The sequence below is a fragment of the Cornus florida genome, unplaced genomic scaffold, assembly GCF_030987335.1.
Source record: "Cornus florida cultivar Cherokee Brave unplaced genomic scaffold, ASM3098733v1 CherokeeBrave_3.0.0_Hap2_Chr05, whole genome shotgun sequence".
In the NCBI taxonomy this organism is placed as follows: domain Eukaryota; kingdom Viridiplantae; phylum Streptophyta; class Magnoliopsida; order Cornales; family Cornaceae; genus Cornus; species Cornus florida.
In genome coordinates, this window is record NW_026775575.1 from 99,614,039 (window position 1) to 99,621,603 (window position 7,565).

A 7,565-nucleotide genomic window follows, 5' to 3' on the forward strand; every position below is an offset into this window, starting at 1 on the left:
TTCTGCCTATACAAAATATCCAAAAAAGCAGAAACTTCCTCCATTTCCCAATCCTGAAAAGACCGCCTAAACCGCACATCCCACGTAACTCCATTGTTATCAAGATGATTACAATCAATCACGAAAACATGCTTATTAGTTGCAATGCTATAAAGCCTAGGAAATGAGTGTGAAAGCAACTGGTCGCCACACCAAAGATCCTCCCAAAAACGAACATGCCTGCCATTACGAACTTTGAATCTAATAAGAGTAGAGAAAACATCCCATCCCTTCCGAATAAATTTCCACAAACCAACGCCTCCCGTAATAGTAACTGGAAGAGATGACCAACCCCCACTCCCCTCACCAAAACGACACGAGACAACTCTTCTCCACTGACGATGTCGTTCCCTTCCAAATCGCCATAACCACTTTCCTAAGAGAGCACGATTAAAAGGAACAATTTTTCGAATGCCTAACCCTCCGAATCTCAATGGTTGGCAAACTTGATCCCAATTAACAAGATGATACTTAAACTCCTCTCCCCTTCCACCCCACAGAAAATCCCTCTAAATTTTTTCAATTCTATCAGCAACAGAATATGGAATTTGAAACAAAGACAAAAAATAGGTAGGAAGGGATGAAAGAGTACTCTTTATAAGTGTGACTTTCCCACCCTTAGATAGATACTGCTTTTTCCATCCTGCTAATCTTTTCTCATATCTATTAATCACTGAGTCCCAATTCCCAACCAGAGTAGAAGAAACTCCCAAAGGCAATCCTAAATAAGGAAGAGGAAAAGAACCAACTCCGCACCCTAAAACAGCAGCTAAGGAGGAAATATCTGGAACATCCCCCACTGGAACAAGCACACTCTTTCCGACATTAATCTTAAGCCCAGAAACTGCTTGGAAGCAAGCAAGAGTGCACCTCAGATATCTGAGTTGAGAAATATCAGCATCACAAAATACCAAAGTATCATCAGCAAATAAAAGATGGGAAATCTAGATCTGATGATCAACATCTCTGCCAACTCTGAACCCCCTAATGTAACCCAAATCTTCCGCTTTTCTCATTAATCTAGTCAGACCTTCCATAACGATGAGAAAAAGAAAAGAAGATAATGGATCACCTTGTCGCAGACCACGTGAGCTAGCAAAAAAACCCGCAGGAGAGCCATTCACAAGAACAGAAAACATAACTGATGAGATACAAGTGTCAATCCATTTTATCCATCTATCACCAAATCCCATCCTCCGAAGAAGATACAAAACAAACTTCCAATTAACATGATCATAAGCTTTCTCGATATCAAGCTTACACAAAACGCTAGGAACCCCGCTTCTTAATCTAGAGTCAACACATTCTCCAGCAATAAGAACAGAATCCAAAATCTGCCTTCCACCAACAAAAGCGTTCTGCGATTCTGAGATAAGACCATCCAACACTTTACTCATCCTGGAAACAAGAACCTTGGCAATAAGCTTATACATACATCCGATTAAGCTAATTGGCCGAAAATCCTTGATATCAGATGCACCGCCCTTTTTAGGGATGAGAGCAATAAAAGATGCATTCAAAGATTTTTCAAATGTGCCATGAGAATAAAAATCCTAAAAAGTACTCATCACCTCCTCTCGCACCACCTCCCAACTCTCCTTAAAAAAGCGCATAGTAAATCCGTCTGGCCCTGGTGCTTTGTCCCCGTTGCAACTAGAAAGTGCCTTAAGCACTTCCTCTTCCGTGAATGGAATCTCAATACTATCCCTATCCATCGCAGAAATAGTATTAAATGGAAGACCATCTAGAGTAGGTCTTCGATCCAAAGTTTCAGTGTAAAGCTGCTGGTAAAAAGAAGCAATTCCTCCGCGCACATCTTCTTCTCTCCACAAATCAAAATCATTAACCCGAATACTTCCGATATGATTACACCTTCTGTGAGCATTGGCCAGTCTATGAAAGAATTTTGTATTCCGATCACCATCTTTTAACCACAAAGCCCGAGACTTTTGACGCCACGAAATCTCCTCCATATGAGCAATCTCAGCAAAAACCGCTTGACAAGAGGCTCTTTGAGAGCGTAAAGACTCCCTACTCTGTCCCACCTCAGCTAAACGATCAAGCTCAGCAATATCAGCAAGGGCTCTATTCTTTTTCCATTCAAGATTCCCAAAAACTTCTTTATTCCATCTCTTAAGCTCAGTTTTAAGAAACTGAAGCTCTCTTAATATACATATTATTTTTGTTGCAAAGTAATTAATATATTTTAATAAGCATGTTTAGTATTTAATAAATGAACTTATTTAAAATATTAATTAAATCAATGCTTAGACTTAAGTTTACATTTTAGTATTCTTTTTTTAAATATGCTGATTTAAGTATGTTGGGGATGGTAGTTGAATAAATTAGTTTTTTTTTTAATTAATAAATAATTATTCTTTTTTAATTGATTTGTTAAATAAATTTTATGTTTCAGTTCTATCATGAAGTCATTCACGTTGTTGGTCTATTTGATGTAATTTTGAAATATATTTTATAATAAAATAAATATATCATTTATCATTTAAACAAGGGAAAAAATGATATAATATTATTTTTATTTCATATCCAATTTGTTCCAAACATATAAATGGAATTTCATTTTAATTCCAATTCCTATTTCAATTCCTATTCCTTTTCCAAATCTCAAAATAATTGGTTCCAAACAAAGCATGAAAGATTTCAAATAGAACTATAGAGGCTCATGAAGGACCTGTTTGGGAAAGTTTTTAGCTCGTGCTTCTGTTTTAGATTTTTTTTTTTAATGTATTTAATATTATTCAGAAGTATCTTTTGGTAAAGTTATATTTGCTAAAAGTTTTTTTTATAAGCGAAGACACTTGGGTGGAGCTACTGTATAAGTTTATAACCAGGGGCACATGTCCCAGCCCCGCTTACTATATTACCCATATAGATGAAAATATTCATATGATGCTCACCTAAAATTTTTATTTTTTAAAATTATCTTTTTAAGTTTTATTTTTCTCTCTTTTACTCTCAATTTTTTTTAGTTTCGTTAAAAAATTTAAAATTTTCATTTTGAATCAAACTCTAATTTTTTTCCATTTCAAAGTTCTCATATTTTCTTTTCTTTTTTAATTTTTGGTAACTATTTATCTTTCTTATACTGATTCACATATTATTTTGTAATAATTTTTTCTTCTTTACCTCTTTACTTTAAGAATATAGTTTTCTTGTCTTATTTATTGAATTTTATTTTTTAACATTGTGCTCCCATAGATTTAAAAACATAAAAACATTTTTGATAAAAAAAGTGTTGCGTGTTTGAAAAATAAAATTGACTACTTATTATTATTATTTGAGTATTGTAATTATTATTTGAGTATTGTCACTACATTATTGCTTTTGTTACCATTTGTAAGTGATCGAGAACCCAAATGTGGTATTTTCGGTTTTGGTCTTTTTTTCCCATAAATGTTTCGATACTATTCAAATTGCAGCAAATATTACTAAAGCACTTTCATATGTTGTTTTGCTATTGTACACTATTTAAAATATTAATTGTTTGATATTTCTCAATTTTTGAGCGAGGACTTGATTAACCCGCGTTCGGAAATTGGGGGGTATCACAGCCATGGTTACTCGACTTGAGGAAACGTTATTTAATCATCCTCTATTGAGCGGTGGTGCTCACCCCTCCTTTATTTTAAACATTTCAACATTTCAGGACTCGAAAGGGACGAAGTGGATAATTCATCTTCACAATTGTAGACTTTGTTAGGAAGTGAAATCTTGACGTCAATTGTAGTCTATTTGTATAGTTTTGGGTTTAATTATATTATTTTGTATTTATTAAAACGGCAATGTAAATACATTTATTTATTTGGTCATATATATTTAACTAAATTGTCTTACTTAGATATGATGATGCATTGGGATTTAATTTTGGTGAATGAATGATGTACCAATATCATTTAATGTTCAAATGTCATTATATCATTATGCGAGTATATATCTATGGTCATTGGGATAGATTTTGCATGGTCCAAGTAACCAATTCTTGACCAAGGCTAGAAAACAATTGAAATGTGGGTTAGAGTCATTTTCTGGGCTTGGACAACCGGTAGCCACTTCCTACGATCAGTCGTCCCTTCGAAACTTCGAATTTTTGGGCCATGTTACTCTGTTCACCAGTAAGAGTTAGTTTGTGTTTGAAGAAAAAGAAGATTTTTCGATTAGGATGTTGAAGTTTTATAACATGATAGGCACTCTTTTTGGTCTATTCTCTTAGAAGTAGCAAGGCTAAGTAGCTAATATTAGAGCAAAGCAAGTGAGAGATAAGAGAAAAAAAGAGAAGAGAGAGTTATAATTAGAGAGAGAAAAGTGAGTTGAAATTGTGTGTGTGTAATCAAAGTATTGAAGTAATCTTCACCCGTGGATGTAGGTAATTTGCCGAACCACGTAAACTTGTGTGTGTGTCTTTTATCTGTTATATTTGTCAATAGGGTGTGCGCGCAATCCTAACAGCTTCTGGTGGAAAAGATTCTGTACTCTTACTGAACTTGCTGCATTTGATGAAAATTTTGATTTAGCCAACCAGCCATGATCTTAGAAGCCACTAATGTTGAAAATAGTGTAGAAGTAGTTGATTTGTTGGATGTAATGTAAACTGGTTCAAATATTCACAAACTTTAAGGGCTGAATTTTCAGTGGAATTATGGCGTGGCATTAGATCGAGTTGATTATCACATATGGTTTGAACTTTTACTGAACAAACTGTGATCTGTTGTGATTTCTCTTGCTAGGTTGCCCATGTCATGTGCATGCGAACAAGTCATCTGTCACATTTTCAATTCGTTAGTATATTTGGTGCAAGCTTTTTGTTAGATATATTTTTACTTTGGTTAATAATTATATTTATTGAATGGGCCGGTTTGATGTCCTGATTCATGAACTTATATGGTGGTGAAGTTAGAGACGACTGATAGTTAGTTTGTCTTCTACTATTCTATTGTATAAATGGCTCCTAATAGATGCTTAAATTATGTTTTTAGCTTGCTGTTGCCTCACATTTTGATGCTTGTGGTTGTTTTATGCTGCATATCACACACACTACAAATGATTTGTTCAGGGCTGGCCTGAGATTCCAAATATTTTGAGAGGCCCTAGGCAAACTTTCAAATGTGAGGCCCTTAAGTTTCACACGCGCAAAAAAAATTATAAGAGTGCGGAATTTTCACACGATGTTTTCAAATTCTATAGCTAATTTAATTGTGCGCATGTACATTGTGCATAAGACAACTAACAAATAACTATAATCTTCATTCATTAAATCTTCATGTTCTTTGACTAACTTCCTATGATCTTCATTCATTAAATCTTCATGTTTATTGAGATTTTCTTCATTTGCTTTCGCATTCATATGTTCTTCATTCACCGAATCTTCAACTAAACTCTCTATTTGTGTATTGCTCCTAAAAAACTTAAGATTATCTTCTTTTTGAGATTGAATCAATTCTTCTTCTCTCTTCTTCTTTTTTCCCTTTTTTCATGCCAGATTCAAATTTTCTTGTAGACATAATGAAATCTCTTGAAATTTAAATAACAGGAACCATAATCAACATAAAACTAGGCTTCAAAAAAATAATAATAATAATTTGCTTTCTTTAAAGAAAATATATATTACCTCAATATGCAATGATTTGATTCAAGTTCAAGGCAAATAACCTCACGAGATCCTAAGAAGAGTGTCCTGCTAGCATGTGAAAGACGATCACAATTAACATAAAACGGATGGAGAATCAAACAGAAACAATAATAACTAAGCATTGCCGATTATACAATAAATATAATAAAAAAAATCTAAAATCAAACAGTTTGGTCGAATGATCTCCTGGCTGGAGTTTTCACTGGAATCTGGAGGAGAGGAGAGGAGACAAAACAGAGTATCCAATATACAGTCCAAAAGTGGAAATGGGGGGGAACAGAAAACTGCAGCTTCTTTTTTACATTCATTATTTATACAGCTGCTAAAATTTGATGACTACAGATGACAAAAATATGTGGAGATGAGGTGACTATATATATAGGAGGCTGAACTTGTAGTGCTGAAGAAGTAGTGGGACTTTTAGGTTATATGTGGCATCCACAATCATATATAGTTTTGTCTTTCACTCTTTATATTAACTACACTTTGTGTGTGTTTTTTTTGGGAGCCAATTACCCCTTTCTTGATTTCAGGATGAGGAATCAACTTTAGTAGCAGTGATTGATTGATCATTGCTACAGAAGACCTGTGCAAATTAATAGAAAAAACCATTAACTTTTGTTTTGTTAAAGCCTGCTCTTGATTTCCATGTGTTTGTACATTTTGATGGCAAGTGCTTTGACAGTATTATTAACTGAAATTCTAGCTGAACCAACTTCAAATAACATCAATAATGGTGGTATGTATCTTCATATAAAAATAAAATATAAAAAAACCCTTAATTTGGCACTTTTAAGTATGAGCATAATTTAGAGATCGAAAAATTAATTATTACCTCAACGGCTCAACCCACTAGAAGGGATCCTTAATTTTCGTAGGATTGAATGTGAAAATGCAAAAACTTATGAGGAAAAGGGGAATGATTGCTGCTGTTGTGAGATTGGAGTGGAACTAAGGAGAGGGTAAAAAAAAAAAAAAAAAAAAAAAAATTGTGCCTGCCATAGATTATGGACTTGATCGCCATGAAAGACACATGTAGAAAGGCACACATTTATTAAAATACTAAGAGAACCATAATATTCATTCCGCTTTTGATAGCCATCACACACAGTGACACACACACAAAAAACCCTAGTTTGGAAGCTACTTTTCACTATTGGAACAAAGGTAAAGGCCCGAATCAAACGAACCAAATTTAGAACAAATTAAATGATGAGATGAACGAAAGAAAGAAACCTATATAAAAGATGGATTCACGCAAAAGGAGAGAGAAGAGAGAAAGAGGATGAACATACCTTGTCACCTGAGGCGATAGCGGAGGCTGCGTCCTGCGGAGTGTCGAAGCAGATTGAGTCGTCTGAAACTGTTAGGACGACTCCTTTGTTTTTTTTTTCTTTTTTTTTTTTTTTTTCATCATCATCATCCCCCGTGGGCCTCAAAATTTTGAGCCCCAAGGCAACCAAGACTTGTCCTAACTTAAATTTTTTTTTTTTCCATCCTCTTAAGGCCCTCTAAAATTTGAGGCCCAAGGCGACTGCCTTGGTCGCTTTGGGCCAGGGCCGGCCCTGGATTTGTTCTATGTCATTAATGTTTCCATCAACAAGTAAGGGGTTGGTTGAATAACCATGATGCAAATACTCCAAGGCAGATCGAGATGCCACATCCTCTATTACTAATAGTATAATGTCTAACATTTGGACAGTACCCACATCTATTAGTAGTTGTGAGAGTAAAACTACTTCTCAAGGTTTCAATTAGGGATAGCTATTAAACAATCTCTTGTGCTAATTTATAGATCAAACTTGAACAAGAATTTGCCACTTTTTGTTTTGACAAAGCTAGTGGTATTTTGGAAGTCCTAAACAGTTTGGAATTGGCC

General features: G+C 34.5%; 1 long non-coding RNA gene across 1 annotated transcript; it reads right to left on the minus strand.

The window, feature by feature from the left end:
- Positions 1-4,550: 4,550 nt before the first annotated feature.
- Positions 4,551-7,171, minus strand: LOC132307932 (uncharacterized). The gene is made up of 3 exons (XR_009482353.1): positions 6,982-7,171; positions 5,666-5,731; positions 4,551-5,170 (listed from the first exon to the last, which is right to left on the minus strand). It is a non-coding gene; the product is annotated as an uncharacterized LOC132307932 (long non-coding RNA).
- Positions 7,172-7,565: the final 394 nt, after the last annotated feature.